The sequence below is a fragment of the Carassius carassius genome, chromosome 1, assembly GCF_963082965.1.
Source record: "Carassius carassius chromosome 1, fCarCar2.1, whole genome shotgun sequence".
NCBI classification, from domain to species: domain Eukaryota; kingdom Metazoa; phylum Chordata; class Actinopteri; order Cypriniformes; family Cyprinidae; genus Carassius; species Carassius carassius.
Window position 1 is genome coordinate 9805387 of NC_081755.1, and position 27612 is coordinate 9832998.

At 47.6% G+C, this 27612-nt stretch overlaps 36 non-coding genes across 36 annotated transcripts; all 36 read left to right on the forward strand.

Moving 5' to 3' along the window:
* Positions 1-38: 38 nt before the first annotated feature.
* trnal-aag (transfer RNA leucine (anticodon AAG)) lies at positions 39-120 on the forward strand. The gene has a single exon. It is a non-coding gene; the product is annotated as a tRNA-Leu (tRNA).
* Positions 121-983: 863 nt separating this feature from the next.
* trnal-aag (transfer RNA leucine (anticodon AAG)) lies at positions 984-1065 on the forward strand. Its single transcript has one exon. It is a non-coding gene; the product is annotated as a tRNA-Leu (tRNA).
* A 2286-nt stretch (positions 1066-3351) lies between these two features.
* Positions 3352-3433, forward strand: trnal-aag (transfer RNA leucine (anticodon AAG)). Its single transcript has one exon. It is a non-coding gene; the product is annotated as a tRNA-Leu (tRNA).
* Positions 3434-4294: 861 nt separating this feature from the next.
* Positions 4295-4377, forward strand: trnal-aag (transfer RNA leucine (anticodon AAG)). The gene has a single exon. It is a non-coding gene; the product is annotated as a tRNA-Leu (tRNA).
* Positions 4378-5240: 863 nt separating this feature from the next.
* On the forward strand, positions 5241-5322 carry trnal-aag (transfer RNA leucine (anticodon AAG)). Its single transcript has one exon. It is a non-coding gene; the product is annotated as a tRNA-Leu (tRNA).
* A 395-nt stretch (positions 5323-5717) lies between these two features.
* trnal-aag (transfer RNA leucine (anticodon AAG)) lies at positions 5718-5799 on the forward strand. Its single transcript has one exon. It is a non-coding gene; the product is annotated as a tRNA-Leu (tRNA).
* A 1341-nt stretch (positions 5800-7140) lies between these two features.
* On the forward strand, positions 7141-7222 carry trnal-aag (transfer RNA leucine (anticodon AAG)). Its single transcript has one exon. It is a non-coding gene; the product is annotated as a tRNA-Leu (tRNA).
* An 863-nt stretch (positions 7223-8085) lies between these two features.
* On the forward strand, positions 8086-8167 carry trnal-uag (transfer RNA leucine (anticodon UAG)). Its single transcript has one exon. It is a non-coding gene; the product is annotated as a tRNA-Leu (tRNA).
* An 868-nt stretch (positions 8168-9035) lies between these two features.
* Positions 9036-9117, forward strand: trnal-aag (transfer RNA leucine (anticodon AAG)). The gene has a single exon. It is a non-coding gene; the product is annotated as a tRNA-Leu (tRNA).
* Positions 9118-9509: 392 nt separating this feature from the next.
* trnal-aag (transfer RNA leucine (anticodon AAG)) lies at positions 9510-9591 on the forward strand. Its single transcript has one exon. It is a non-coding gene; the product is annotated as a tRNA-Leu (tRNA).
* Positions 9592-9986: 395 nt separating this feature from the next.
* On the forward strand, positions 9987-10069 carry trnal-aag (transfer RNA leucine (anticodon AAG)). Its single transcript has one exon. It is a non-coding gene; the product is annotated as a tRNA-Leu (tRNA).
* A 396-nt stretch (positions 10070-10465) lies between these two features.
* trnal-aag (transfer RNA leucine (anticodon AAG)) lies at positions 10466-10547 on the forward strand. The gene has a single exon. It is a non-coding gene; the product is annotated as a tRNA-Leu (tRNA).
* A 397-nt stretch (positions 10548-10944) lies between these two features.
* trnal-aag (transfer RNA leucine (anticodon AAG)) lies at positions 10945-11026 on the forward strand. The gene has a single exon. It is a non-coding gene; the product is annotated as a tRNA-Leu (tRNA).
* Positions 11027-11417: 391 nt separating this feature from the next.
* On the forward strand, positions 11418-11499 carry trnal-aag (transfer RNA leucine (anticodon AAG)). The gene has a single exon. It is a non-coding gene; the product is annotated as a tRNA-Leu (tRNA).
* Positions 11500-12374: 875 nt separating this feature from the next.
* Positions 12375-12456, forward strand: trnal-aag (transfer RNA leucine (anticodon AAG)). Its single transcript has one exon. It is a non-coding gene; the product is annotated as a tRNA-Leu (tRNA).
* A 391-nt stretch (positions 12457-12847) lies between these two features.
* trnal-aag (transfer RNA leucine (anticodon AAG)) lies at positions 12848-12929 on the forward strand. The gene has a single exon. It is a non-coding gene; the product is annotated as a tRNA-Leu (tRNA).
* Positions 12930-13784: 855 nt separating this feature from the next.
* Positions 13785-13866, forward strand: trnal-uag (transfer RNA leucine (anticodon UAG)). The gene has a single exon. It is a non-coding gene; the product is annotated as a tRNA-Leu (tRNA).
* Positions 13867-15203: 1337 nt separating this feature from the next.
* Positions 15204-15285, forward strand: trnal-uag (transfer RNA leucine (anticodon UAG)). The gene has a single exon. It is a non-coding gene; the product is annotated as a tRNA-Leu (tRNA).
* Positions 15286-15676: 391 nt separating this feature from the next.
* trnal-uag (transfer RNA leucine (anticodon UAG)) lies at positions 15677-15758 on the forward strand. Its single transcript has one exon. It is a non-coding gene; the product is annotated as a tRNA-Leu (tRNA).
* A 391-nt stretch (positions 15759-16149) lies between these two features.
* On the forward strand, positions 16150-16231 carry trnal-uag (transfer RNA leucine (anticodon UAG)). Its single transcript has one exon. It is a non-coding gene; the product is annotated as a tRNA-Leu (tRNA).
* Positions 16232-17100: 869 nt separating this feature from the next.
* trnal-aag (transfer RNA leucine (anticodon AAG)) lies at positions 17101-17182 on the forward strand. The gene has a single exon. It is a non-coding gene; the product is annotated as a tRNA-Leu (tRNA).
* A 391-nt stretch (positions 17183-17573) lies between these two features.
* Positions 17574-17655, forward strand: trnal-aag (transfer RNA leucine (anticodon AAG)). Its single transcript has one exon. It is a non-coding gene; the product is annotated as a tRNA-Leu (tRNA).
* Positions 17656-18046: 391 nt separating this feature from the next.
* Positions 18047-18128, forward strand: trnal-aag (transfer RNA leucine (anticodon AAG)). The gene has a single exon. It is a non-coding gene; the product is annotated as a tRNA-Leu (tRNA).
* An 869-nt stretch (positions 18129-18997) lies between these two features.
* On the forward strand, positions 18998-19079 carry trnal-aag (transfer RNA leucine (anticodon AAG)). The gene has a single exon. It is a non-coding gene; the product is annotated as a tRNA-Leu (tRNA).
* Positions 19080-19948: 869 nt separating this feature from the next.
* Positions 19949-20030, forward strand: trnal-uag (transfer RNA leucine (anticodon UAG)). Its single transcript has one exon. It is a non-coding gene; the product is annotated as a tRNA-Leu (tRNA).
* Positions 20031-20421: 391 nt separating this feature from the next.
* trnal-uag (transfer RNA leucine (anticodon UAG)) lies at positions 20422-20503 on the forward strand. The gene has a single exon. It is a non-coding gene; the product is annotated as a tRNA-Leu (tRNA).
* Positions 20504-21367: 864 nt separating this feature from the next.
* trnal-uag (transfer RNA leucine (anticodon UAG)) lies at positions 21368-21449 on the forward strand. Its single transcript has one exon. It is a non-coding gene; the product is annotated as a tRNA-Leu (tRNA).
* Positions 21450-21840: 391 nt separating this feature from the next.
* trnal-uag (transfer RNA leucine (anticodon UAG)) lies at positions 21841-21922 on the forward strand. Its single transcript has one exon. It is a non-coding gene; the product is annotated as a tRNA-Leu (tRNA).
* An 863-nt stretch (positions 21923-22785) lies between these two features.
* On the forward strand, positions 22786-22867 carry trnal-uag (transfer RNA leucine (anticodon UAG)). The gene has a single exon. It is a non-coding gene; the product is annotated as a tRNA-Leu (tRNA).
* Positions 22868-23258: 391 nt separating this feature from the next.
* On the forward strand, positions 23259-23340 carry trnal-uag (transfer RNA leucine (anticodon UAG)). The gene has a single exon. It is a non-coding gene; the product is annotated as a tRNA-Leu (tRNA).
* Positions 23341-23731: 391 nt separating this feature from the next.
* Positions 23732-23813, forward strand: trnal-uag (transfer RNA leucine (anticodon UAG)). Its single transcript has one exon. It is a non-coding gene; the product is annotated as a tRNA-Leu (tRNA).
* A 391-nt stretch (positions 23814-24204) lies between these two features.
* trnal-aag (transfer RNA leucine (anticodon AAG)) lies at positions 24205-24286 on the forward strand. The gene has a single exon. It is a non-coding gene; the product is annotated as a tRNA-Leu (tRNA).
* Positions 24287-25628: 1342 nt separating this feature from the next.
* On the forward strand, positions 25629-25712 carry trnal-aag (transfer RNA leucine (anticodon AAG)). The gene has a single exon. It is a non-coding gene; the product is annotated as a tRNA-Leu (tRNA).
* An 869-nt stretch (positions 25713-26581) lies between these two features.
* trnal-aag (transfer RNA leucine (anticodon AAG)) lies at positions 26582-26663 on the forward strand. The gene has a single exon. It is a non-coding gene; the product is annotated as a tRNA-Leu (tRNA).
* A 390-nt stretch (positions 26664-27053) lies between these two features.
* trnal-uag (transfer RNA leucine (anticodon UAG)) lies at positions 27054-27135 on the forward strand. The gene has a single exon. It is a non-coding gene; the product is annotated as a tRNA-Leu (tRNA).
* Positions 27136-27526: 391 nt separating this feature from the next.
* trnal-uag (transfer RNA leucine (anticodon UAG)) lies at positions 27527-27608 on the forward strand. Its single transcript has one exon. It is a non-coding gene; the product is annotated as a tRNA-Leu (tRNA).
* Positions 27609-27612: the final 4 nt, after the last annotated feature.

A 27612-nucleotide genomic window follows, 5' to 3' on the forward strand; every position in this document is an offset into this window, starting at 1 on the left:
CCACCGGTGGTAGCGACCCGGAGAGCGTAGGCACACAGGGTAGCATGGCCGAGCGGTCCAAGGCGCTGGATTAAGGCTCCAGTCTCTTCGGGGGCGTGGGTTCGAATCCCACTGCTGCCAGTACATCTTTTTAGAAGACTGCTGTGGCTGCGCAAAGTGATGCTGCATGAATGTCCAAATTCAGCCGCTTTCACATTCCTTGCTTTTTAGCCAAGTCGGTGCTGAAAGCCTGTCACGGCCTCTGCTCCTTTCTTACAGATGCACCGTGTTAAAGCAGGGACACCAATAGTTTACAATCACAGTGAAGTTACTTCAAAACAGGAAAATCACTTGAATAAAATAACAGTGGAAAGCAATTAGTAGGCAAAAGGATGGAAACAGCCAGATTTACTCATTGAAAAGGGCTTAGTGTGGTAGCGTTGCTTCTACTTCCGGAAGGTGGAAGGCGAAAAAAGGAATGGAAAGAAACTTTTCCACCGGTCGTAGCGAGCTGGAGAGCGTAGGTACACAGGGTAGCGTGGCCGAGCGGTCCAAGGCGCTGGATTAAGGCGCCAGTCTCTTCGGGGGCGTGGGTTCGAATCTCACCACTGCCAGTACATCTTTTGGAAGACTGCTGTGGCTGCGCAAAGTGATGCTGCATGAACGTCCAATTTCAGCCGCTTTTACATTCCTTGCTTTTTAGCCAAGTATTTGCTGAAAGCCTGTCACGGCCTCTGCTCCTTTCTTACAGATGCACCGTGTTGAAGCAGGGACACCAATAGTTTACAATCACAGTGAAGTTACTTCAAAACAGGGAAATCACTTGAATAAAATAACAGTGGAAAGCAATTAGTAGGCAAAAGGATGGAAACAGCCAGATTTACTCATTGAAAAGGGCTTAGTGTGGTAGCGTTGCTTCTTCTTCCGGAAGGTGGAAGGCGAAAAAAGGAATGGAAAGAAACTTCTCCACCGGTCGTAGTGAGCCAGAGAGCATAGGCACACAAGGTAGCATGGCCGAGCGGTCCAAGGCGCTGGATTAAGGCTCCAGTCTCTTCGGGGGCGTGGGTTCGAATCCCACTGCTGCCAGTACATCTTTTTGGAAGACTGCTGTGGCTGCGCAAAGTGATGCTGCATGAACGTCCAAATTCAGCCGCTTTTACATTCCTTGCTTTTTAGCCAAGTCGGTGCTGAAAGCCTGTCACTGCCTCTGCTCCTTTCTTACAGATGCACCGTGTTGAAGCAGGGACACCAATAGTTTACAATCACAGTGAAGTTACTTCAAAACAGGGAAATCACTTGAATAAAATAACAGTGGAAAGCAATTAGTAGGCAAAAGGATGGAAACAGCCAGATTTACTCATTGAAAAGGGCTTAGTGTGGTAGCGTTGCTTCTACTTCCGGAAGGTGGAAGGCGAAAAAAGGAATGGAAAGAAACTTTTCCACCGGTCGTAGCCAGCCGGACAGTGTAGTCACACAGGGTAGCATGGCCGAGCGGTCCAAGGTGCTGGATTAAGGCTCCAGTCTCTTCGGGGGCGTGGGTTCGAATCCCACCACTGCCAGTACATCTTTTGGAAGACTGCTGTGGCTGCGCAAAGTGATGCTGCATGAACGTCCAAATTCAGCCGCTTTAACATTCCTTGCTTTTTAGCCAAGTCGGTGCTGAAAGCCTGTCACGGCCTCTGCTCCTTTCTTCGGATGCACCGTGTTGAAGCAGGGACACCAATAGTTTACAATCACAGTGAAGTTACTTCAAAACAGGGAAATCACTTGAATAAAATAACAGTGGAAAGCAATTAGTAGGCAAAAGGATGGAAACAGCCAGATTTACTCATTGAAAAGGGCTTAGTGTGGTAGCGTTGCTTCTACTTCCGGAAGGTGGAAGGCGAAAAAAGGAATGGAAAGAAACTTTTCCACCGGTCATAGCGAGCCGGAGAGCGTAGACACACAGGCTAGCATGGCCGAGCGGTCCAAGGCGCTGGATTAAGGCTCCAGTCTCTTTGGGGCCGTCGGTTCGAATCCCACTGCCACCAGTACATCTTTTTGGAAGACTGCTGTGGCTGCACAAAGTGATGCTGCATGAACGTCCAAATTCAGCCGCTTTTACATTCCTTGCTTTTTAGCCAAGTCGGTGCTGAAAGCCTGTCACGGCCTCTGCTCCTTTCTTACAGATGCACCGTGTTGAAGCAGGGACACCAATAGTTTACAATCACAGTGAAGTTACTTCAAAACAGGGAAATCACTTGAATAAAATAACTGTGGAAAGCAATTAGTAGGCAAAAGGATGGAAACAGCCAGATTTACTCATTGAAAAGGGCTTAGTGTGGTAGCGTTGCTTCTACTTCCGGAAGGTGGAAGGCGAAAAAAGGAATGGAAAGAAACTTTTCCACCAGTCGTAGCCAGCCGGAGAGTGAAGGCACACAGGGTAGCATGGCCGAGCGGTCCAAGGCGCTGGATTAAGGCTCCAGTCTATTAGGGGGCGTGGGTTCTAATCCCACTGCTGCCAGTACATCTTTTTGGAAGACTGTTGTGGCTGCGCAAAGTGATGCTGCATGAACGTCCAAATTCAGCCACTTTTACATTCCTTGCTTTTTAGCCAAGTCGGTGCTGAAAGCCTGTCATGGCCTCTGCTCCTTTCTTACAGATGCACCGTGTTGAAGCAGGGACACCAATAGTTTACAATCACAATGAAGTTACTTCAAAACAGGAAAATCACTTGAATAAAATAAAATAACATTGGAAAGCATTTAGTAGGCAAAAGGATGGAAACAGCCAGATTTACTCATTGAAAAGGGCTTAGAGTGGTAGCATTGCTTCTACTTCCGGAAGGTGGAAGGCGAAAAAAGTAATGGAAAGAAACTTTTCCACCGGTCGTAGCAAGCCGGAGAGCATAGGCACACAGGTTAGCATGGCCGAGCGGTCCAAGGTGCTGGATTAAGGCTCCAGTCTCTTTGGGGGTGTAGGTTTGAATCCCACCGCTGCAGGTAGATAATTTTGGAAGACTGCTGTGGCTGCGCAAAGTGATGCTGCATGAATGTCCAAATTCAGCCGCTTTTACATTCCTTGCTTTCTAGCCAAGTCGGTGCTGAAAGCCTGTCACAGCCTCTGCTCCTTTCTTACAGATGCACCGTGTTGAAGCAGGGACACCATTAGTTTACAATCACAGTGAAGTTACTTCAAAACAGGAAAATCACTTGAATAAAATAACAGTGGAAAGCAATTAGTAGGCAAAAGGATGGAAACAGCCAGATTTACTCATTGAAAAGGGCTTAGTGTGGTAGCGTTGCTTCTACTTCCGGAAGGTGGAAGGCGAAAAAAGGAATGGAAAGAAACTTTTCCACCGGTCGTAGCGAGCCGGAGAGCGTAGGTACACAGGGTAGCGTGGCCGAGCGGTCCAAGGCGCTGGATTAAGGCTCCAGTCTCTTCGGGGGCGTGGGTTCGAATCCCACCGCTGCCAGTGCATCTTTTGGAAGACTGCTGTGGCTGCGCAAAGTGATGCTGCATGAACGTCCAAATTCAGCCGCTTTTACATTCCTTGCTTTTTAGCCAAGTCGGTGCTGAAAGCCTGTCACGGCCTCTGCTCCTTTCTTACAGATGCATTGTGTTGAAGCAGGGACACCAATAGTTTACAATCACAGTGAAGTTACTTCAAAACAGGAAAATCACTTGAATAAAATAAAAGTGGAAAGCATTTAGTAGGCAAAAGGATGGAAACAGCCAGATTTACTCATTGAAAAGGGCTTAGTGTGGTAGCGTTGCTTCTACTTCCGGAAGGTGGAAGGCGAAAAAAGAAATGGAAAGAAACTTTTCCACCGGGCGTAGCGAGCCGGAGAGCGTAGGCACACAGGGTAGCAAGGCCAAGCGGTCCAAGGCGCTGGATTAAGGCTCCAGTCTCTTCGGGGGTGTGGGTTCGAATCCCACCGCTGCCAGTACATCTTTTGGAAGACTGCTGTGGCTGCGCAAAGTGATGCTGCATGAACGTCCAAATTCAGCCGCTTTTACATTCCTTGCTTTTTAGCCAAGTCGGTGCTGAAAGCCTGTCACGGCCTCTGCTCCTTTCTTACAGATGCAACGTGTTGAAGCAGGGAAACCAATAGTTTACAATCACAGTGAAGTTACTTCAAAACAGGAAAATCACTTGAATAAAATAACATTGGAAAGCATTTAGTAGGCAAAATAATGGAAACAGACAGTTTTACTCATTGAAAAGGGCTTAGTGTGGTAGCGTTGCCTCTATTTCCGGAAGGTGGAAGGCGAAAAAAGGAATGGAAAGAAACTTTTCCACCGGTCGTAGCCAGCCGGAGAGCGTAGGCACACAGGTTAGCATGGCCGAGCGGTCCAAGGCGCTGGATTAAGGCTCCAGTCTCTTCGGGGGCATGGGTTCGAATCCCACTGCTGCCAGTACATCTTTTTGGAAGACTGCTGTGGCTGCGCAAAGTGATGCTGCATGAACGTCCAAATTCAGCCACTTTTACATGCCTTGCTTTTTAGCCAAGTCGGTGCTGAAAGCCTGTCACGGCCTCTGCTCCTTTCTTACAGATGCACCGTGTTGAAGCAGGGACACCAATAGTTTACAATCACAGTGAAGTTACTTCAAAACAGGAAAATCACTTGAATAAAATAACAGTGGAAAGCAATTAGTAGGCAAAAGGATGGAAACAGCCAGATTTACTCATTGAAAAGGGCTTAGTGTGGTAGCGTTGCTTCTATTTCCGGAAGGTGTAAGGCGAAAAAAGGAATGGAAAGAAACTTTTCCACCGGTCGTAGTGAGCCGGAGAGCGTAGCCACACAGTGTAGCAAGGCCGAGCGGTCCAAGTCGCTGGATTAAGGCTCCAGTCTCTTCGGGGGCGTGGGTTCGAATCCCACTGCTGCCAGTACATCTTTTGGAAGACTGCTGTGGCTGCGCAAAGTGATGCTGCATGAACGTCCAAATTCAGCCGCTTTTACATTCCTTGCTTTTTTGCCAAGTCGGTGCTGAAAGCCTGTCACGGCCTCTGCTCCTTTCTTACAGATGCACCGTGTTGAAGCAGGGAAACCAATAGTTTACAATCACAGTGAAGTTACTTCAAAACAGGGAAATCACTTGAATAAAATAACAGTGGAAAGCAATTAGTAGGCAAAAGGATGGAAACAGCCAGATTTACTCATTGAAAAGGGCTTAGTGTGGTAGCGTTGCTTCTACTTCCGGAAGGTGGAAGGCGAAAAAAGGAATGGAAAGAAACTTTTCCACCGGTCGTAGCGAGCCGGAGAGCATAGGCACACAGGGTAGCATGGCCGAGCGGTCCAAGGCGCTGGATTAAGGCTCCAGTCTCTTCGGGGGCGTGGGTTCGAATCCCACTGCTGCCAGTACATATTTTTAGAAGACTGCTGTGGCTGCGCAAAGTGATGCTGCATGAATGTCCAAATCAGCCGCTTTTACATTCTTTGCTTTTTAGCCAAGTCGGTGCTGAAAGCCTGTCACAGCCTCTGCTCCTTTTTTACAGATGCACCGTGTTGAAGCAGGGACACCAATAATTTACAATCACAGTAAAGTTACTTCAAAACAGGAAAATCACTTGAATAAAATAAAAAAATATTGGAAAGCATTTAGTAGGCAAAAGGATGGAAACAGCCAGATTTACTCATTGAAAAGGGCTTAGTGTGGTAGCGTTGCTTCTACTTCCGGAAGGTGGAAGGCGAAAAAAGGAATGGAAAGAATTTTTTCCACCGGTGGTAGCGACCCGGAGAGCGTAGGCACACAGGGTAGCATGGCCGAGCGGTCCAAGGCGCTGGATTAAGGCTCCAGTCTCTTCGGGGGCGTGGGTTCGAATCCCACTGCTGCCAGTACATCTTTTTAGAAGACTGCTGTGGCTGCGCAAAGTGATGCTGCATGAATGTCCAAATTCAGCAGCTTTCACATTCCTTGCTTTTTAGCCAAGTCGGTGCTGAAAGCCTGTCGCGGCCTCTGCTCCTTTCTTACAGATGCACCGTGTTGAAGCAGGGACACCAATAGTTTACAATCACAGTGAAGTTACTTCAAAACAGGAAAATCACTTGAATAAAATAACAGTGGAAAGCAATTAGTAGGCAAAAGGATGGAAACAGCCAGATTTACTCATTGAAAAGGGCTTAGTGTGGTAGCGTTGCTTCTACTTCCGGAAGGTGGAAGGCGAAAAAAGGAATGGAAAGAAACTTTTCCACCGGTCGTAGCGAGCTGGAGAGCGTAGGTACACAGGGTAGCGTGGCCGAGCGGTCCAAGGCGCTGGATTAAGGCTCCAGTCTCTTCGGGGGCGTGGGTTCGAATCTCACCACTGCCAGTACATCTTTTGGAAGACTGCTGTGGCTGCGCAAAGTGATGCTGCATGAACGTCCAATTTCAGCCGCTTTTACATTCCTTGCTTTTTAGCCAAGTATTTGCTGAAAGCCTGTCACGGCCTCTGCTCCTTTCTTACAGATGCACCGTGTTGAAGCAGGGACACCAATAGTTTACAATCACAGTGAAGTTACTTCAAAACAGGGAAATCACTTGAATAAAATAACAGTGGAAAGCAATTAGTAGGCAAAAGGATGGAAACAGCCAGATTTACTCATTGAAAAGGGCTTAGTGTGGTAGCGTTGCCTCTATTTCCGGAAGGTGGAAGGCGAAAAAAGGAATGGAAAGAAACTTTTCCACCGGTCGTAGCCAGCCGGAGAGCGTAGGCACACAGGGTAGCATGGCCGAGCGGTCCAAGGCGCTGGATTAAGGCTCCAGTCTCTTTGGGGGCGTAGGTTCGAATCCCACCGCTGCAGGTAGATAATTTTGGAAGACTGCTTTGGCTGCGCAAAGTGATGCTGCATGAATGTCCAAATTCAGCCGCTTTTACATTCCTTGCTTTCTAGCCAAGTCGGTGCTGAAAGCCTGTCACAGCCTCTGCTCCTTTCTTACAGATGCACCGTGTTGAAGCAGGGACACCAATAGTTTACAATCACAGTGAAGTTACTTCAAAATAGGAAAATCACTTGAATAAAATAAAATAACATTGGAAAGCATTTAGTAGGCAAAAGGATGGAAACAGCCAGATTTACTCATTGAAAAGGGCTTAGTGTGGTAGCGTTGCTTCTACTTCCGGAAAGTGGAAGGCGAAAAAAGGTATGGAAAGAAACTTTTCCACTGGTCGTTGCGAGCCGGAGAGCGTAGGCAAACAGGGTAGCATGGCCGAGCGGTCCAAGGCGCTGGATTAAGGCTCCAGTCTCTTCGGGGGCATGGGTTCGAATCCCACTGCTGCCAGTACATCTTTTTGGAAGACTGCTGTGGCTGCGCAAAGTGATGCTGCATGAACGTCCAAATTCAGCCACTTTTACATGCCTTGCTTTTTAGCCAAGTCGGTGCTGAAAGCCTGTCACGGCCTCTGCTCCTTTCTTACAGATGCACCGTGTTGAAGCAGGGACACCAATAGTTTACAATCACAGTGAAGTTACTTCAAAACAGGAAAATCACTTGAATAAAATAACAGTGGAAAGCAATTAGTAGGCAAAAGGATGGAAACAGCCAGATTTACTCATTGAAAAGGGCTTAGTGTGGTAGCGTTGCTTCTATTTCCGGAAGGTGTAAGGCGAAAAAAGGAATGGAAAGAAACTTTTCCACCGGTCGTAGTGAGCCGGAGAGCGTAGCCACACAGTGTAGCAAGGCCGAGCGGTCCAAGTCGCTGGATTAAGGCTCCAGTCTCTTCGGGGGCGTGGGTTCGAATCCCACTGCTCCCAGTACATCTTTTGGAAGACTGCTGATGCTGCGCAAAGTGATGCTGCATGAACGTCCAAATTCAGCCGCTTTTACATTCCTTGCTTTTTAGCCAAGTCGGTGCTGAAAGCCTGTCACGGCCTCTGCTCCTTTCTTACAGATGCACCGTGTTGAAGCAGGGACACCAATAGTTTACAATCACAGTAAAGTTACTTCAAAACAGGAAAATCACTTGAATCAAATAACAGTGGAAAGCAATTAGTAGGCAAAAGGTTGGAAACAGACAGTTTTACTCATTGAAAAGGGCTTAGTGTGGTAGCGTTTCCTCTATTTCCGGAATGTGGTAGGCGAAAAAAGCAATGGAAAGAAACTTTTCCACTGGTCGTAGCGAGCCAGTTAGCGCAGGAGCACAGGGTAGCGTGGCCGAGTGGTCCAAGGCGCTGGATTTAGGCTCCAGTCTCTTCGGGGGCGTGGGTTCGAATCCCACCGCTGCCAATAGATCTTTTTGGAAGACTGCTGTGGCTGTGCAAAGTGATGCTGCGTGAACGTCCAAATTCAGCCGCTTTAACATTCCTTGCTTTTTAGCCTAGTCGGTGCTGAAAGCCTTTCACGGCCTCTGCTCCTTTCCTACAGATGCACCGTGTTGAAGCAGGGACACCAATAGTTTACAATCACAGTGAAGTTACTTCAAAACAGGAAAATCACTTGAATAAAATAACAGTGGAAAGCAAATAGTAGGCAAAAGGATGGAAACAGACAGATTTACTTATTGAAAAGGGCTTAGTGTGGTAGCGTTGCCTCTACTTCCGGAAGGTGGAAGGCGAAAAAAGGAATGGAAAGAAACTTTTTCACCGGTCGTAGCGAGCCGGAGAGCGTAGGCACACAGGGTAGCGTGGCCGAGCAGTCCTAGGTGCTGGATTAAGGCTCCAGTCTCTTCGGGGGTGTGGGTTCGAATCCCACTGCTGCCAGTACATCTTTTTAGAAGACTGCTGTGGCTGCGCAAAGTGATGCTGCATGAATGTCCAAATCAGCCGCTTTTACATTCTTTGCTTTTTAGCCAAGTCGGTGCTGAAAGCCTGTCACAGCCTCTGCTCCTTTTTTACAGATGCACCGTGTTGAAGCAGGGACACCAATAATTTACAATCACAGTAAAGTTACTTCAAAACAGGAAAATCACTTGAATAAAATAAAAAAATATTGGAAAGCATTTAGTAGGCAAAAGGATGGAAACAGCCAGATTTACTCATTGAAAAGGGCTTAGTGTGGTAGCGTTGCTTCTACTTCCGGAAGGTGGAAGGCGAAAAAAGGAATGGAAAGAATTTTTTCCACCGGTGGTAGCGACCCGGAGAGCGTAGGCACACAGGGTAGCATGGCCGAGCGGTCCAAGGTGCTGGATTAAGGCTCCAGTCTCTTCGGGGGCGTGGGTTCGAATCCCACTGCTGCCAGTACATCTTTTTAGAAGACTGCTGTGGCTGCGCAATAGTGATGCTGCATGAACGTCCAAATTCAGCCGCTTTTACATTCCTTGCTTTTTAGCCAAGTCGGTGCTGAAAGCCTGTCACGGCCTCTGCTCCTTTCTTACAGATGCACCGTGTTGAAGCAGGGACACCAATAGTTTACAATCACAGTGAAGTTACTTCAAAACAGGGAAATCACTTGAATAAAATAACAGTGGAAAGCAATTAGTAGGCAAAAGGATGGAAACAGCCAGATTTACTCATTGAAAAGGGCTTAGTGTGGTAGCGTTGCTTCTACTTCCGGAAGGTGGAAGGCGAAAAAAGGAATGGAAAGAAACTTTTCCACCGGTCGTAGCCAGCCAGACAGTGTAGTCACACAGGGTAGCATGGCCGAGCGGTCCAAGGCGCTGGATTAAGGCTCCAGTCTCTTTGGGGGCGTGGGTTCGAATCCCACTGCTGCCAGTACATCTTTTTGGAAGACTGCTGTGGCTGCGCAAAGTGATGCTGCATGAACGTCCAAATTCAGCCACTTTTACATTCCTTGCTTTTTAGCCAATTCGGTGCTGAAAGCCTGTCATGGCCTCTGCTCCTTTCTTACAGATGCACCGTGTTGAAGCAGGGACACCAATAGTTTACAATCACAGTGAAGTTACTTCAAAACAGGAAAATACCTTGAATAAAATAAAATAACATTGGAAAGCATTTAGTAGGCAAAAGGATGGAAACAGCCAGATTTACTCATTGAAAAGGGCTTAGTGTGGTAGCGTTGCTTCTACTTCCGGAAGGTGGAAGGCAAAAAAAGTAATGGAAAGAAAGTTTTCCACCGGTCGTAGCGAGCCGGAGAGCATAGGCACACAGGTTAGCATGGCCGAGCGGTCCAAGGCGCTGGATTAAGGCTCCAGTCTCTTCGGGGGCGTGGGTTCGAATCCCACTGTTGCCAGTACATCTCTTTGGAAGACTGCTGTGGCTGCGCAAAGTGATGCTGCATGAACGTCCAAAATCAGCCGCTTTTACATTCTTTGCTTTTTAGCCAAGTCGGTGCTGAAAGCCTGTCACGGCCTCTGCTCCTTTCTTACAGATGCACCGTGTTGAAGCAGGGGCACCAATAGTTTACAATCACAGTGAAGTTACTTCAAAACAGGAAAATCACTTGAATAAAATAAAATAACATTGGAAAGCATTTAGTAGGCAAAAGGATGGAAACAGCCAGATTTACTCATTGAAAAGGGCTTAGTGTGGTAGCGTTGCTTCTACTTCCGGAAGGTGGAAGGCGAAAAAAGGAATGGAAAGAAACTTTTCCACCGGTGGTAGCGAGCCGGAGAGCGTAGGCACACAGGGTAGCATGGCCGAGCGGTCCAAGGCGCTGGATTAAGGCTCCAGTCTCTTCGGGGACGTGGGTTCGAATCCCACTGCTGCCAGTACATCTTTTTAGAAGACTGCTGTGGCTTCGCAATAGTGATGCTGCATGAACGTCCAAATTAAGCCGCTTTTACATTCCTTGCTTTTTAGCCAAGTCGGTGCTGAAAGCCTGTCACAGCCTCTGCTCCTTTTTTACAGATGCACCGTGTTGAAGCAGGGACACCAATAATTTACAATCACAGTGAAGTTACTTCAAAACAGGAAAATCACTTGAATAAAATAAAATAATATTGGAAAGCATTTAGTAGGCAAAAGGATGGAAACAGCCAGATTTACTCATTGAAAAGGGCTTAGTGTGGTAGCGTTGCTTCTACTTCAGGAAGGTGGAAGGCGAAAAAAGGAATGGAAAGAAACTTTTCCACCGGTGGTAGCGAGCCGGAGAGCGTAAGCACACAGGGTAGCATGGCCGAGCGGTCCAAGGCGCTGGATTAAGGCTCCAGTCTCTTCGGGGGCGTGGGTTCGAATCCCACTGCTGCCAGTACATCTTTTTAGAAGACTGCTGTGGCTGTGCAAAGTGATGCTGCATGAACGTCCAAATTCAGCCGCTTTCACATTCCTTGCTTTTTAGCCAAGTCGGTGCTGAAAGCCTGTCACGGCCTCTGCTCCTTTCTTACAGATGCACCGTGTTGAAGCAGGGACACCAATAGATTACAATCACAGTGAAGTTACTTCAAAACAGGGAAATCACTTGAATAAAATAACAGTGGAAAGCAATTAGTAGGCAAAAGGATGGAAACAGCCAGATTTACTCATTGAAAAGGGCTTAGTGTGGTAGCGTTGCTTCTACTTCCGGAAGGTGGAAGGCGAAAAAAGTAATGGAAAGAAACTTTTCCACCGGTCGTAGCCAGCCAGAGAGTGTAGTCACACAGGGTAGCATGGCCGAGCGGTCCAAGGCGCTGGATTAAGGCTCCAGTCTCTTCGGGGGCGTGGGTTCGAATCCCACTGCTGCCAGTACATCTTTTTGGAAGACTGCTGTGGCTGCGCAAAGTGATGCTGCATGGACGTCCAAATTCAGCCACTTTTACATTCCTTGCTTTTTAGCCAAGTCGGTGCTGAAAGCCTGTCATGGCCTCTGCTCCTTTCTTACAGATGCACCGTGTTGAAGCAGGGACGCCAATAGTTTACAATCACAGTGAAGTTACTTCAAAACAGGAAAATCACTTGAATAAAATAAAATAACATTGGAAAGCATTTAGTAGGCAAAAGGATGGAAACAGCCAGATTTACTCATTGAAAAGGGCTTAGTGTGGTAGCGTTGCTTCTACTTCCGGAAGGTGGAAGGCGAAAAAAAGAATGGAAAGAAACTTTTCCACCGGTCGTAGCCAGCCGGAGAGCGCAGGCACACAGGCTAGCATGGCCGAGCGGTCCAAGGCGCTGGATTAAGGCTCCAGTCTCTTCGGGGGCGTAGGTTTGAATCCCACCGCTGCAGGTAGATAATTTTGGAAGACTGCTGTGGCTGCGCAAAGTGATGCTGCATGAATGTCCAAATTCAGCCGCTTTTACATTCCTTGCTTTCTAGCCAAGTCGGTGCTGAAAGCCTGTCACAGCCTCTGCTCCTTTTTTTACAGATGCACCGTGTTGAAGCAGGGACACCAATAATTTACAATCACAGTGAAGTTACTTCAAAACAGGAAAATCACTTGAATAAAATAAAATAATATTGGAAAGCATTTAGTAGGCAAAAGGATGGAAACAGCCAGATTTACTCATTGAAAAGGGCTTAGTGTGGTAGCGTTGCTTCTACTTCCGGAAGGTGGAAGGCGAAAAAAGGAATGGAAAGAAACTTTTCCACCGGTGGTAGCGACCCGGAGAGCATAGGCACACAGGGTAGCATGGCCGAGCGGTCCAAGGCGCTGGATTAAGGCTCCAGTCTCTTCGGGGGCGTGGGTTCGAATCCCACTGCTGCCAGTACATCTTTTTAGAAGACTGCTGTGGCTGCGCAATAGTGATGCTGCATGAACGTCCAAATTCAGCCGCTTTTACATTCCTTGCTTTTTAGCCAAGTCGGTGCTGAAAGCCTGTCACGGCCTCTGCTCCTTTCTTACAGATGCACTGTGTTGAAGCAGGGACACCAATAGTTTACAATCACAGTGAAGTTACTTCAAAACAGGGAAATCACTTGAATAAAATAACAGTGGAAAGCAATTAGTAGGCAAAAGGATGGAAACAGACAGATTTACTCATTGAAAAGGGCTTAGTGTGGTAGCGTTGCTTCTACTTCCGGAAGTTGGAAGGCGAAAAAGGAATGGAAAGAAACTTTTCCACCGGTCGTTGCCAGCCGGAGAGCGTAGGCACACAGGGTAGCATGGCCGAGCGGTCCAAGGTGCTGGATTAAGACTCCAGTCTCTTCGGGGGCGTGGGTTCGAATCCCACTGCTGCCAGCTTTTCTTTTTGGAAGACTGCTGTGGCTGCGCAAAGTGATGCTGCATGAACGTCCAAATTCAGCCGCTTTTACATTCCTTGCTTTTTAGCCAAGTCGGTGCTGAAAGCCTGTCACGGCCTCTACTCCTTTCTTCCAGATGCACCGTGTTGAAGCAGGGACACCAATAGTTTACAATCACAGTGAAGTTACTTCAAAACAGGAAAATCACTTGAATAAAATAAAAGTGGAAAGCAATTAGTAGGCAAAAGGATGGAAACAGCCAGATTTACTCATTGAAAAGGGCTTAGTGTGGTAGCGTTGCTTCTACTTCCGGAAGGTGGAAGGCGAAAAAAGAAATGGAAAGAAACTTTTCCACCGGGCGTAGCGAGCCGGAGAGCGTAGGCACACAGGGTAGCAAGGCCGAGCGGTCCAAGTCGCTGGATTAAGGCTCCAGTCTCTTCGGGGGCGTGGGTTCGAATCCCAACGCTGCCAGTACATCTTTTTGGAAGGCTGCGCAAAGTGATGCTGCATGAACGTCCAAATTCAGCCGCTTTTACATTCCTTGCTTTTTAGCCAAGTCGGTGCTGAAAGCCTGTCATGGCCTCTGCTCCTTTCTTACAGATGCACCGTATTGAAGCAGGGACACCAATAGTTTACAATCACAGTGAAGTTACTTCAAAACAGGAAAATCACTTGAATCAAATAACGGTGGAAAGCAATTAGTAGGCAAAAGGTTGGAAACAGACAGTTTTACTCATTGAAAAGGGCTTAGTGTGGTAGCGTTGCCTCTATTTCCGGAATGTGGAAGGCGAAAAAAGGAATGGAAAGAAACTTTTCCACCGGTCGCAGCGAGCCGGTTAGCACAGGAGCACAGGGTAGCGTGGCCGAGCGGTCCAAGGCGCTGGATTTAGGCTCCAGTCTCTTCGGGGGCGTGGGTTCGAATCCCAACGCTGCCAATAGATCTTTTTGGAAGACTGCTGTGGCTGTGCAAAGTGATGCTGCGTGAACGTCCAAATTCAGCCGCTTTAACATTCCTTGCTTTTTAGCCTAGTCGGTGCTGAAAGCCTTTCACAGCCTCTGCTCCTTTCTTACAGATGCACCGTGTTGAAGCAGGGACACCAATAGTTTACAATCACAGTGAAGTTACTTCAAAACAGGAAAATCACTTGAATAAAATAACAGTGGAAAGCAATTAGTAGGCAAAAGGATGGAAACAGACAGATTTACTCATTGAAAAGGGCTTAGTGTGGTAGCGTTGCCTCTACTTCCGGAAGGTGGAAGGCGAAAAAAGGAATGGAAAGAAACTTTTCCACCGGTCGTACCGAGCCGGAGAGCGTAGGCACACAGGGTATCGTGGCCGAGTGGTCCAAGGCGCTGTATTAAGGCTCTAGTCTCTTCGGGTGCATGGGTTCGAATCCCACTGCTGCCAGTACATCTTTCTGGAAGACTGCTGTGGCTGCGCAAAGTGATGCTGCATGAACGTCCAAATTCAGCCGCTTTTACATTCCTTGCTTTTTAGTCAAGTCGGTGCTGAAAGCCTTTTACGGCCTCTGCTCCTTTCTTACAGATGCAACGTGTTGAAGCAGGGACATCAATAGTTTACAATCAAAGTGAAGTTACTTCAAAACAGGAAAATCACTTGAATAAAATAACAGTGGAAAGCAAATAGTAGGCAAAAGGATGGAAACAGACAGATTTACTCATTGAAAAGGGCTTAGTGTGGTAGCGTTGCCTCTACTTCCGGAAGGTGGAAGGCGAAAAAAGGAATGGAAAGAAACTTTCCCACCGGTCGTACCGAGCCGGAGAGCGTAGGCACACAGGGTAGCGTGGCCGAGTGGTCCAAGGCGCTGTATTAAGGCTCTAGTCTCTTCGGGTGTGTGGGTTCGAATCTCAGCGCTGCCAGTACATTTTTTTGGAAGACTGCTGTGGCTGCGCAAAGTGATGCTGCATGAACGTCCAAATTCAGCCGCTTTTACATTCCTTGCTTTTTAGCCAAGTCGGTGCTGAAAGCCTGTCACGGCCTCTGCTCCTTTCTTACAGATGCACCGTATTGAAGCAGGGACACCAATAGTTTACAATCACAGTGAAGTTACTTCAAAACAGGAAAATCACTTGAATCAAATAACAGTGGAAAGCAATTAGTAGGCAAAAGGTTGGAAACAGACAGTTTTACTCATTGAAAAGGGCTTAGTGTGGTAGCGTTGCCTCTATTTCCGGAATGTGGAAGGCGAAAAAAGGAATGGAAAGAAACTTTTCCACCGGTCGTAGCGAGCCAGTTAGCGCAGGAGCACAGGGTAGCGTGGCCGAGCGGTCCAAGGCGCTGGATTTAGGCTCCAGTCTCTTCGGGGGCGTGGGTTCAAATCCCACCGCTGCCAATACATCTTTTTGGAAGACTGCTGTGGCTGTGCAAAGTGATGCTGCGTGAACGTCCAAATTCAGCCGCTTTAACATTCCTTGCTTTTTAGCCTAGTCGGTGCTGAAAGCCTTTCACAGCCTCTGCTCCTTTCTTACAGATGCACCGTGTTGAAGCAGGGACACCAATAGTTTACAATCACAGTGAAGTTACTTCAAAACAGGAAAATCACTTGAATAAAATAACAGTGGAAAGCAATTAGTAGGCAGAAGGATGGAAACAGCCAGTTTTACTCATTGAAAACGGCTTAGTGTGGTAGCGTTGCCTCTATTTCCGGAAGGTGGAAGGCGAAAAAAGGAATGGAAAGAAACTTTTCAACCAGTCGTAGCGAGCCGGAGAGCACAGGCACACAGGGTAGCGTGGCCGAGCGGTCCAAGGCGCTGGATATAGGCTCCAGTCTTTTCGGGGGTGTGGGTTCGAATCCCACCGCTGCCAGTACATCTTTTTGGAAGACTGCTGTGGCTGCGCAAAGTGATGCTGCATGAACGTCCAAATTCAGCCGCTTTTACATTCCTTGCTTTTTAGCCAAGTTGGTGCTGAAAGCCTGTCATGGCCTCTGCTCCTTTCTTACAGATGCACCGTATTGAAGCAGGGACACCAATAGTTTACAATCACAGTGAAGTTACTTCAAAACAGTAAAATCACTTGAATCAAATAACGGTGGACAGCAATTAGTAGGCAAAAGGTTGGAAACAGACAGTTTTACTCATTGAAAAGGGCTTAGTGTGGTAGCGTTGCCTCTATTTCCGGAATGTGGAAGGCGAAAAAAGGAATGGAAAGAAAGTTTTCCACCGGTCGTAGTGAACCGGTTAGCGCAGGAGCACAGGGTAGCATGGCCGAGCGGTCCAAGGCGCTGGATTTAGGCTCCAGTCTCTTCGGGGGTGTGGGTTCGAATCCCACCGCTGCCAATAGATCTTTTTGGAAGACTGCTGTGGCTGCGCAAAGTGATGCTGCGTGAACGTCCAAATTCAGCCGCTTTAACATTCCTTGCTTTTTAGCCTAGTCGGTGCTGAAAGCCTTTCACAGCCTCTGCTCCTTTCTTACAGATGCACCGTGTTGAAGCCGGGACACCAATAGTTTACAATCACAGTGAAGTTACTTCAAAACAGGAAAATCACTTGAATAAAATAACATTGGAAAGCATTTAGTAGGCAAAATAATGGAAACAGACAGTTTTACTCATTGAAAAGGGCTTAGTGTGGTAGCGTTGCCTCTATTTCCGGAAGGTGGAAGGCGAAAAAAGGAATGGAAAGAAACTTTTCCACCGGTCGTAGCCAGCCGGAGAGCGTAGGCACACAGGGTAGCATGGCCGAGCGGTCCAAGGTGCTGGATTAAGGCTCCAGTCTCTTTAGGGGCGTAGGTTCGAATCCCACCGCTGCAGGTAGATAATTTTGGAAGACTGCTTTGGCTGCGCAAAATAATGCTTCATGAATGTCCAAATTCAGCCGCTTTTACATTCATTGCTTTCTAGCCAAGTCGGTGCTGAAAGCCTGTCACAGCCTCTGCTCCTTTCTTACAGATGCACCGTGTTGAAGCAGGGACACCAATAGTTTACAATCACAGTGAAGTTACTTCAAAACAGGAAAATCACTTGAATAAAATAAAATAACATTGGAAAGCATTTAGTAGGCAAAAGGATGGAAACAGCCAGATTTACTCATTGAAAAGGGCTTAGTGTGGTAGCGTTGCTTCTACTTCCGGAAAGTGGAAGGCGAAAAAAGGAATGGAAAGAAACTTTTCCACTGGTCGTAGCGAGCCGGAGAGCTTAGTTACACAGGGTAGCATGGCAGAGCGGTCCAAGGCGCTGGATTAAGGCTCCAGTCTCTTCGGGGGCGTGGGTTCGAATCCCACTGCTGCCAGTACATCTTTTTGGAAGACTGCTGTGGCTGCGCAAAGTGATGCTGCATGAACGTCCAAATTCAGCTGCTTTTACATTCCTTGCTTTTTGGCCAAGTCGGTGCTGAAAGTCTGTCACCGCCTCTGCTCCTTTCTTACAGATGCACCGTGTTGAAGCAGGGACACCAATAGTTTACAATCACAGTGAAGTTACTTCAAAACAGGGAAATCACTTGAATAAAATAACAGTGGAAAGCAATTAGTAGGCAAAAGGATGGAAACAGCCAGATTTACTCATTGAAAAGGGCTTAGTGTTGTAGCGTTGCTTCTACTTCCGGAAGGTGGAAGGCGAAAAAAGGAATGAAAAGAAACTTTTCCACCGGTCGTAGCCAGCCGGAGAGCGTAGGCACACAGGGTAGCATTGCCGAGCGGTCCAAGGCGCTGGATTAAGGCTCCAGTCTCTTCGGGGGCGTGGGTTCGAATCCCACTGCTGCCAGTACATCTTTTTGGAAGACTGCTGTGGCTGCGCAAAGTGATGCTGCATGAACGTCCAAATTCAGCCGCTTTTACATTCCTTGCTTTTTTGCCAAGTCGGTGCTGAAAGCCTGTCACGGCCTCTGCTCCTTTCTTACAGATGCACCGTGTTGAAGCAGGGACACCAATAGTTTATAATCACAGTGAAGTTACTTCAAAACAGGGAAATCACTTGAATAAAATAACAGTGGAAAGCAATTAGTAGGCAAAAGGATGGAAACAGCCAGATTTACTCATTGAAAAGGGCTTAGTGTGGTAGCGTTGCTTCTACTTCCGGAAGGTGGAAGGCGAAAAAAGGAATGGAAAGAAACTTTTCCACCGGTCGTAGCGAGCCGGAGAGCATAGGCACACAGGGTAGCATGGCCGAGCGGTCCAAGGTGCTGGATTAAGGCTCCAGTCTCTTCGGGGGCGTTGGTTCGAATCCCACTGCTGCCAGTACATCTTTTTGGAAGACTGCTGTGGCTGCGCAAAGTGATGCTGCATGAACGTCCAAATTCAGCCGCTTTTACATTCCTTGCTTTTTAGCCAAGTCGGTGCTGAAAGCCTGTCACGGCCTCTGCTCCTTTCTTACAGATGCACCGTGTTGAAGCAGGGACACCAATAGTTTACAATCACAGTGAAGTTACTTCAAAACAGGAAAATCACTTGAATACAATAAAATAACATTGGAAAGCATTTAGTAGGCAAAAGGATGGAAACAGCCAGATTTACTCATTGAAAAGGGCTTAGTGTGGTAGCGTTGCTTCTACTTCCGGAAGGTGGAAGGCGAAAAAAGGAATGGAAAGAAACTTTTCCACCGGTCATAGCGAGCCGGAGAGCGTAGGCACACAGGCTAGCATGGCCGAGCGGTCCAAGGCGCTGGATTAAGGCTCCGGTCTCTTCGGGGCCGTCGGTTCAAATCCCACTGCCACCAGTACATCTTTTTGGAAGACTGCTGTGGCTGCACAAAGTGATGCTGCATGAACGTCCAAATTCAGCCGCTTTTACATTCCTTGCTTTTTAGCCAAGTCGGTGCTGAAAGCCTGTCACGGCCTCTGCTCCTTTCTTACAGATGCACCGTGTTGAAGCAGGGACACCAATAGTGTACAATCACAGTGAAGATACTTCAAAACAGGGAAATCACTTGAATAAAATAATGGTGGAAAGCAATTAGTAGGCAAAAGGATGGAAACAGCCAGATTTACTCATTGAAAAGGGCTTAGTGTGGTAGCGTTGCTTCTACTTCCGGAAGGTGGAAGGCGAAAAAAGGAATGGAAAGAAACTTTTCCACCGGTCGTAGCCAGCCGGAGAGTGTAGGCACACAGGGTAGCATGGCCGAGCGGTCCAAGGCGCTGGATTAAGGCTCCAGTCTCTTTGGGGGCGTGGATTCGAATCCCACTGCTGCCAGTACATCTTTTTGGAAGACTGTTGTGGCTGCGCAAAGTGATGCTGCATGAACGTCCAAATTCAGCCACTTTTACATTCCTTGCTTTTTAGCCAAGTCGGTGCTGAAAGCCTGTCACGGCCTCTGCTCCTTTCTTACAGATGCACCGTGTTGAAGCAGGGACACCAATAGTTTACAATCACAATGAAGTTACTTCAAAACAGGAAAATCACTTGAATAAAATAAAATAACATTGGAAAGCATTTAGTAGGCAAAAGGATGGAAACAGCCAGATTTACTCATTGAAAAGGGCTTAGAGTGGTAGCATTGCTTCTACTTCCGGAAGGTGGAAGGCGAAAAAAGTAATGGAAAGAAACTTTTCCACCGGTCGTAGCAAGCCGGAGAGCATAGGCACACAGGTTAGCATGGCCGAGCGGTCCAAGGCGCTGGATTAAGGCTCCAGTCTCTTCGGGGGTGTAGGTTTGAATCCCACCGCTGCAGGTAGATAATTTTGGAAGACTGCTGTGGCTGCGCAAAGTGATGCTGCATGAATGTCCAAATTCAGCCGCTTTTACATTCCTTGCTTTCTAGCCAAGTCGGTGCTGAAAGCCTGTCACAGCCTCTGCTCCTTTCTTACAGATGCACCGTGTTGAAGCAGGGACACCAATAGTTTACAATCACAGTGAAGTTACTTCAAAACAGGAAAATCACTTGAATAAAATAACAGTGGAAAGCAATTAGTAGGCAAAAGGTTGGAAACAGACAGTTTTACTCATTGAAAAGGGCTTAGTGTGGTAGCGTTGCCTCTATTTCCGGAATGTGGAAGGCGAAAAAAGGAATGGAAAGAAACTTTTCCACCGGTCGTAGCGAGCCAGTTAGCGCAGGAGCACAGGGTAGCGTGGCCGAGCGGTCCAAGGCGCTGGATTTAGGCTCCAGTCTCTTCGGGGGCGTGGGTTCAAATCCCACCGCTGCCAATAAATCTTTTTGGAAGACTGCTGTGGCTGTGCAAAGTGATGCTGCGTGAACGTCCAAATTCAGCCGCTTTAACATTCCTTGCTTTTTAGCCTAGTCGGTGCTGAAAGCCTTTCACAGCCTCTGCTCCTTTCTTACAGATGCACCGTGTTGAAGCAGGGACACCAATAGTTTACAATCACAGTGAAGTTACTTCAAAACAGGAAAATCACTTGAATCAAATAACGGTGGACAGCAATTAGTAGGCAAAAGGTTGGAAACAGACAGTTTTACTCATTGAAAAGGGCTTAGTGTGGTAGCGTTGCCTCTATTTCCGGAAGGTGGAAGGCGAAAAAAGGAATGGAAAGAAACTTTTCCACCGGTCGCAGCGAGCCGATTAGCACAGGAGCACAGGGTAGCGTGGCCGAGCGGTCCAAGGCGCTGGATTTAGGCTCCAGTCTCTTCGGGGGCGTGGGTTCGAATCCCACCGCTGCCAATAGATCTTTTTGGAAGACTGCTGTGGCTGTGCAAAGTGATGCTGCGTGAACGTCCAAATTCAGCCGCTTTAACATTCCTTGCTTTTTAGCCTAGTCGGTGCTGAAAGCCTTTCACAGCCTCTGCTCCTTTCTTACAGATGCACCGTGTTGAAGCAGGGACACCAATAGTTTACAATCACAGTGAAGTTACTTCAAAACAGGAAAATCACTTGAATAAAATAACAGTGGAAAGCAATTAGTAGGCAAAAGGATGGAAAAAGACAGATTTACTCATTGAAAAGGGCTTAGTGTGGTAGCGTTGCCTCTACTTCCGGAAGGTGGAAGGCAAAAAAAGGAATGGAAAGAAACTTTTCCACCGGTCGTACCGAGCCGGAGAGCGTAGGCACACAGGGTATCGTGGCCGAGTGGTCCAAGGCGCTGTATTAAGGCTCTAGTCTCTTTGGGTGCGTGGGTTCGAATCCCACCGCTGCCAGTACATCTTTCTGGAAGACTGCTGTGGCTGCGCAAAGTGATGCTGCATGAACGTCCAAATTCAGCCGCTTTTACATTCCTTGCTTTTTATTCAAGTCGGTGCTGAAAGCCTTTCACGGCCTCTGCTCCTTTCTTACAGATGCAACGTGTTGAAGCAGGGACATCAATAGTTTACAATCACAGTGAAGTTACTTCAGAACAGGAAAATCACTTGAATCAAATAACAGTGGAAAGCAATTAGTAGGCAAAAGGTTGGAAACAGACAGTTTTACTCATTGAAAAGGGCTTAGTGTGGTAGCGTTGCCTCTATTTCCGGAATGTGGAAGGCGAAAAAAGGAATGGAAAGAAAGTTTTCCACCGGTCGTAGCGAACCGGTTAGCGCAGGAGCACAGGGTAGCATGGCCGAGCGGTCCAAGGCGCTGGATTTAGGCTCCAGTTTCTTCGGGGGCGTGGGTTCGAATCCCACCGCTGCCAATAGATCGTTTTGGAAGACTGCTTTGGCTGTGCAAAGTGATGCTGCGCGAACGTCCAAATTCAGCCGCTTTAACATTCCTTGCTTTTTAGCCTAGTCGGTGCTGAAAGCCTTTCACAGCCTCTGCTCCTTTCTTACAGATGCACCGTGTTGAAGCAGGGACACCAATAGTTTACAATCACAGTGAAGTTACTTCAAAACAGGAAAATCACTTGAATAAAATAACAGTGGAAAGCAAATAGTAGGCAAAAGGATGGAAACAGACAGATTTACTCATTGAAAAGGGCTTAGTGTGGTAGCGTTGCCTCTACTTCCGGAATGTGGAAGGCGAAAAAAGGAATGGAAAGAAACTTTTCCACCGGTCGTAGCGAACCGGTTAGCGCAGGAGCACAGGGTAGCATGGCCGAGCGGTCCAAGGTGCTGGATTTAGGCTCCAGTCTCTTCGGGGGCGTGGGTTCGAATCCCACCGCTGCCAATAGATGTTTTGGAAGACTGCTGTGGCTGTGCAAAGTGATGCTGCGTGAACTTCCAAATTCAGCCACTTTAACATTCCTTGCTTTTTAGCCTAGTCGGTGCTGAAAGCCTTTCACGGCCTCTGCTCCTTTCTTACAGATGCACCGTGTTGAAGCAGGGACACCAATAGTTTACAATCACAGTGAAGTTACTTCAAAACAGGAAAATCACTTGAATAAAATAACAGTGGAAAGCAAATAGTAGGCAAAAGGATGGAAACAGACAGATTTACTCATTGAAAAGGGCTTAGTGTGGTAGCGTTGCCTCTACTTCCGGAAGGTGGAAGGCGAAAAAAGGAATGGAAAGAAACTTTCCCACCGGTCGTACCGAGCCGGAGAGCGTAGGCACACAGGGTAGCATGGCCGAGTGGTCCAAGGCGCTGTATTAAGGCTCTAGTCTCTTCGGGTGTGTGGGTTCGAATCTCAGCGCTGCCAGTACATTTTTTTGGAAGACTGCTGTGGCTGCGCAAAGTGATGCTGCATGAACGTCCAAATTCAGCCGCTTTTACATTCCTTGCTTTTTAGCCAAGTCGGTGCTGAAAGCCTGTCACGGCCTCTGCTCCTTTCTTACAGATGCACCGTATTGAAGCAGGGACACCAATAGTTTACAATCACAGTGAAGTTACTTCAAAACAGGAAAATCACTTGAATCAAATAACAGTGGAAAGCAATTAGTAGGCAAAAGGTTGGAAACAGACAGTTTTACTCATTGAAAAGGGCTTAGTGTGGTAGCGTTGCCTCTATTTCCGGAATGTGGAAGGCGAAAAAAGGAATGGAAAGAAACTTTTCCACCGGTCGTAGCGAGCCAGTTAGCGCAGGAGCACAGGGTAGCGTGGCCGAGCGGTCCAAGGCGCTGGATTTAGGCTCCAGTCTCTTCGGGGGCGTGGGTTCAAATCCCACCGCTGCCAATAGATCTTTTTGGAAGACTGCTGTGGCTGTGCAAAGTGATGCTGCGTGAACGTCCAAATTCAGCCGCTTTAACATTCCTTGCTTTTTAGCCTAGTCGGTGCTGAAAGCCTTTCACAGCCTCTGCTCCTTTCTTACAGATGCACCGTGTTGAAGCAGGGACACCAATAGTTTACAATCACAGTGAAGTTACTTCAAAACAGGAAAATCACTTGAATAAAATAACAGTGGAAAGCAATTAGTAGGCAGAAGGATGGAAACAGCCAGTTTTACTCATTGAAAACGGCTTAGTGTGGTAGCGTTGCCTCTATTTCCGGAAGGTGGAAGGCGAAAAAAGGAATGGAAAGAAACTTTTCAACCAGTCGTAGCGAGCCGGAGAGCACAGGCACACAGGGTAGCGTGGCCGAGCGGTCCAAGGCGCTGGATATAGGCTCCAGTCTCTTCGGGGATGTGGGTTCGAATCCCACCGCTGCCAGTACATCTTTTTGGAAGACTGCTGTGGCTGCGCAAAGTGATGCTGCATGAACGTCCAAATTCAGCCGCTTTTACATTCCTTGCTTTTTAGCCAAGTCGGTGCTGAAAGCCTGTCATGGCCTCTGCTCCTTTCTTACAGATGCACCGTATTGAAGCAGGGACACCAATAGTTTACAATCACAGTGAAGTTACTTCAAAACAGTAAAATCACTTGAATCAAATAACGGTGGACAGCAATTAGTAGGCAAAAGGTTGGAAACAGACAGTTTTACTCATTGAAAAGGGCTTAGTGTGGTAGCGTTGCCTCTATTTCCGGAATGTGGAAGGCGAAAAAAGGAATGGAAAGAAACTTTTCCACCGGTCGCAGCGAGCCGATTAGCACAGGAGCACAGGGTAGCGTGGCCGAGCGGTCCAGGGCGCTGGATTTAGGCTCCAGTCTCTTCGGGGGCGTGGGTTCGAATCCCACCGCTGCCAATAGATCTTTTTGGAAGACTGCTGTGGCTGTGCAAAGTGATGCTGCGTGAACGTCCAAATTCAGCCGCTTTAACATTCCTTGATTTTTAGCCTAGTCGGTGCTGAAAGCCTTTCACAGCCTCTGATCCTTTCTTACAGATGCACCGTGTTGAAGCAGGGACACCAATAGTTTACAATCACAGTGAAGTTACTTCAAAACAGGAAAATCACTTGAATAAAATAACAGTGGAAAGCAATTAGTAGGCAAAAGGATGGAAACAGACAGATTTACTCATTGAAAAGGGCTTAGTGTGGTAGCGTTGCCTCTACTTCCGGAAGGTGGAAGGCGAAAAAAGGAATGAAAAGAAACTTTTCCACCGGTCGTAGCCAGCCGGAGAGCGTAGGCACACAGGGTAGCATGGCCGAGCGGTCCAAGGCGCTGGATTAAGGCTCCAGTCTCTTCGGGGGCGTGGGTTCGAATCACACTGCTGCCAGTACATCTTTTTGGAAGACTGCTGTGGCTGCGCAAAGTGATGCTGCATGAACGTCCAAATTCAGCCGCTTTTACATTCCTTGCTTTTTTGCCAAGTCGGTGCTGAAAGCCTGTCACGGCCTCTGCTCCTTTCTTACAGATGCACCGTGTTGAAGCAGGGACACCAATAGTTTACAATCACAGTGAAGTTACTTCAAAACAGGGAAATCACTTGAATAAAATAACAGTGGAAAGCAATTAGTAGGCAAAAGGATGGAAACAGCCAGATTTACTCATTGAAAAGGGCTTAGTGTGGTAGCGTTGCTTCTACTTCCGGAAGGTGGAAGGCGAAAAAAGGAATGGAAAGAAACTTTTCCACCGGTCGTAGCGAGCCGGAGAGCATAGGCACACAGGGTAGCATGGCCGAGCGGTCCAAGGCGCTGGATTAAGGCTCCAGTCTCTTCGGGGGCGTTGGTTTGAATCCCACTGCTGCCAGTACATCTTTTTGGAAGACTGCTGTGGCTGCGCAAAGTGATGCTGCATGAACGTCCAAATTCAGCCGCTTTTACATTCCTTGCTTTTTAGCCAAGTCGGTGCTGAAAGCCTGTCACGGACTCTGCTCCTTTCTTACAGATGCACCGTGTTGAAGCAGGGACACCAATAGTTTACAATCACAGTGAAGTTACTTCAAAACAGGAAAATCACTTGAATACAATAAAATAACATTGGAAAGCATTTAGTAGGCAAAAGGATGGAAACAGCCAGATTTACTCATTGAAAAGGGCTTAGTGTGGTAGCGTTGCTTCTACTTCCGGAAGGTGGAAGGCGAAAAAAGGAATGGAAAGAAACTTTTCCACCGGTCATAGCGAGCCGGAGAGCGTAGGCATACAGGCTAGCATGGCCGAGCGGTCCAAGGCGCTGGATTAAGGCTCCGGTCTCTTCGGGGCCGTCGGTTCGAATCCCACTGCCACCAGTACATCTTTTTGGAAGACTGCTGTGGCTGCACAAAGTGATGCTGCATGAACGTCCAAATTCAGCCGCTTTTACATTCCTTGCTTTTTAGCCAAGTCGGTGCTGAAAGCCTGTCACGGCCTCTGCTCCTTTCTTACAGATGCACCGTGTTGAAGCAGGGACACCAATAGTGTACAATCACAGTGAAGTTACTTCAAAACAGGGAAATCACTTGAATAAAATAATGGTGGAAAGCAATTAGTAGGCAAAAGGATGGAAACAGCCAGATTTACTCATTGAAAAGGGCTTAGTGTGGTAGCGTTGCTTCTACTTCCGGAAGGTGGAAGGCAAAAAAAGGAATGGAAAGAAACTTTTCCACCGGTCGTAGCCAGCCGGAGAGTTTAGGCACACAGGGTAGCATGGCCGAGCGGTCCAATGCGCTGGATTAAGGCTCCAGTCTCTTTTTGGGGGCGTGGGTTCGAATCCCACTGCTGCCAGTACATCTTTTTGGAAGACTGTTGTGGCTGCGCAAAGTGATGCTGCATGAACGTCCAAATTCAGCCACTTTTACATTCCTTGCTTTTTAGCCAAGTCGGTGCTGAAAGCCTGTCACGGCCTCTGCTCCTTTCTTACAGATGCACCGTGTTGAAGCAGGGACACCAATAGTTTACAATCACAATGAAGTTACTTCAAAACAGGAAAATCACTTGAATAAAATAAAATAACATTGGAAAGCATTTAGTAGGCAAAAGGATGGAAACAGCCAGATTTACTCATTGAAAAGGGCTTAGAGTGGTAGCATTGCTTCTACTTCCGGAAGGTGGAAGGCGAAAAAAGTAATGGAAAGAAACTTTTCCACCGGTCGTAGCAAGCCGGAGAGCATAGGCACACAGGTTAGCATGGCCGAGCGGTCCAAGGCGCTGGATTAAGGCTCCAGTCTCTTCGGGGGTGTAGGTTTGAATCCCACCGCTGCAGGTAGATAATTTTGGAAGACTGCTGTGGCTGCGCAAAGTGATGCTGCATGAATGTCCAAATTCAGCCGCTTTTACATTCCTTGCTTTCTAGCCAAGTCGGTGCTGAAAGCCTGTCACAGCCTCTGCTCCTTTCTTACAGATGCACCGTGTTGAAGCAGGGACACCAATAGTTTACAATCACAGTGAAGTTACTTCAAAACAGGAAAATCACTTGAATAAAATAACAGTGGAAAGCAATTAGTAGGCAAAAGGATGGAAACAGCCAGATTAACTCATTGAAAAGGGCTTAGTGTGGTAGCGTTGCTTCTCCTTCCGGAAGGTGGAAGGCGAAAAAAGGAATGGAAAGAAACTTTTCCACCGGTCGTAGCGAGCCGGAGAGCGTAGGTACACAGGGTAGCGTGGCCGAGCGGTCCAAGGCGCTGGATTAAGGCTCCAGTCTCTTCGGGGGCGTGGGTTCGAATCCCACCGCTGCCAGTGCATCTTTTGGAAGACTGCTGTGGCTGCGCAAAGTGATGCTGCATGAACGTCCAAATTCAGCCGCTTTTACATTCCTTGCTTTTTAGCCAAGTCGGTGCTGAAAGCCTGTCACGGCCTCTGCTCCTTTCTTACAGATGCACCGTATTGAAGCAGGGACACCAATAGTTTACAATCACAGTGAAGTTACTTCAAAACAGGAAAATCACTTGAATCAAATAACAGTGGAAAGCAATTAGTAGGCAAAAGGTTGGAAACAGACAGTTTTACTCATTGAAAAGGGCTTAGTGTGGTAGCGTTGCCTCTATTTCCGGAATGTGGAAGGCGAAAAAAGGAATGGAAAGAAACTTTTCCACCGGTCGTAGCGAGCCAGTTAGCGCAGGAGCACAGGGTAGCGTGGCCGAGCGGTCCAAGGCGCTGGATTTAGGCTCCAGTCTCTTCGGGGGCGTGGGTTCAAATCCCACCGCTGCCAATAGATCTTTTTGGAAGACTGCTGTGGCTGTGCAAAGTGATGCTGCGTGAACGTCCAAATTCAGCCGCTTTAACATTCCTTGCTTTTTAGCCTAGTCGGTGCTGAAAGCCTTTCACAGCCTCTGCTCCTTTCTTACAGATGCACCGTGTTGAAGCAGGGACACCAATAGTTTACAATCACAGTGAAGTTACTTCAAAACAGGAAAATCACTTGAATCAAATAACGGTGGACAGCAATTAGTAGGCAAAAGGTTGGAAACAGACAGTTTTACTCATTGAAAAGGGCTTAGTGTGGTAGCGTTGCCTCTATTTCCGGAAGGTGGAAGGCGAAAAAAGGAATGGAAAGAAACTTTTCCACCGGTCGCAGCGAGCCGATTAGCACAGGAGCACAGGGTAGTGTGGCCGAGCGGTCCAAGGCGCTGGATTTAGGCTCCAGTCTCTTCGGGGGCGTGGGTTCGAATCCCACCGCTGCCAATAG